This window comes from Arachis duranensis, chromosome 10 (assembly GCF_000817695.3).
Source record: "Arachis duranensis cultivar V14167 chromosome 10, aradu.V14167.gnm2.J7QH, whole genome shotgun sequence".
In the NCBI taxonomy this organism is placed as follows: Eukaryota; Viridiplantae; Streptophyta; class Magnoliopsida; order Fabales; family Fabaceae; genus Arachis; species Arachis duranensis.
In genome coordinates, this window is record NC_029781.3 from 9,068,993 (window position 1) to 9,070,349 (window position 1,357).

Genomic DNA, 1,357 nt, shown 5'->3' on the forward strand with positions numbered 1-1,357 from the left:
TAAATATTCTTAAGATTCCACTATCCAGATGACCAAAGGTCCAAGATCCTGAGATCCGAATAAAAAATATGAACATAATCCATCTCTTGACATAGTCGTCCCTCTTTTCTCCATTTAGAATACCAAAAGTTCTATTCCAAATCCCCAATGCACCAAATAAAACCTTCCTTCAGGATATCCCAAGCTCGACATATACTCTTCCAAACATAAGATTCTTTTCCTCGAGACCGACTGAAATAATCATCCTTAGAAGAATAGTATTTCTCCGTCAACAGTTGAACCCATAGTTTGTCCGGATGGTGAAAAGGTTGCCAAACTAGCTTTCCAAGAAGAGCAATATTAGCACAAAAAAGGTCTCTAATTCCCAGACCTCCAAACTTCTTAGGGGTGACCAACACTTTCCAGTTAACTAGATTCAGACCTCTACCATAAGCTTGACCCTTCCATAGAAAGTTTCGCATCATGGATTCTATCTTATTAGTTACCCTTTTAGGGAAGAGAGATACTTGCATGCGGTAAGTAGGAATCGCAGTCACTACCGAGTTGAGCAAACAGAGTCTTCCTACCTTATTAAGCAATCTCCCTTTCCAGCTGGCTAGCCTTCCTCGAATCTTGTCCAGAACATCGCTGAAAGTTGCGCGTGTCACCCTAGAGTGATTAAGGTTCACCCCTAAATACTTGTCCAAGTTCTGGACGAATCTGATGGAGGACACTCCGGTGAAAATCTCTTTTTTTGTCGCTGAAACATTCCTGGAGCATAGCGCTTTAGATTTCTCCACATTAACTTTCATCCTAGAGGCTCTGCAGAAATTTTTCAAAGCTACCATTACAGTTTGAACTTGATTGATTATTCATTGTGGGAGGGGGTTTAAACCTATGATAAAAGTATGAAAAAGAAGTATGATGGTTTCTTACTAGAAAAATAATAGCTTATCCTCTTGGATACTATGGCTATGATAATATAATAAAATGGTGAAAGAATAAAAAAAGATAAAATTTTTTTATTATGTTTAATGCAGAGAATAATGCTACTTATTTATACTAAATTGATCATGAATTTTTAAAATAGCTAAAATAACCAATTTTTTTAGATGATTCTATTAGAAAAAGATAAGCATAACAAACTTAGAAAATAATAAACATAACAAACTTGTGAAAGATAAGATATGATAAAGATAAGATCAAAATAAGCGATTTAATAATTTTTTTTACACATGAATTATAAATTTAATTTTAGTCAAGATGATAAATATGTTATATAAAAATAAAAAAATATGAATTCAACTATTAGTATTAACAAAATAATTTTTTTTGTAAATTATATTTATACTATATATAATGAAAATATAAGAAAGAA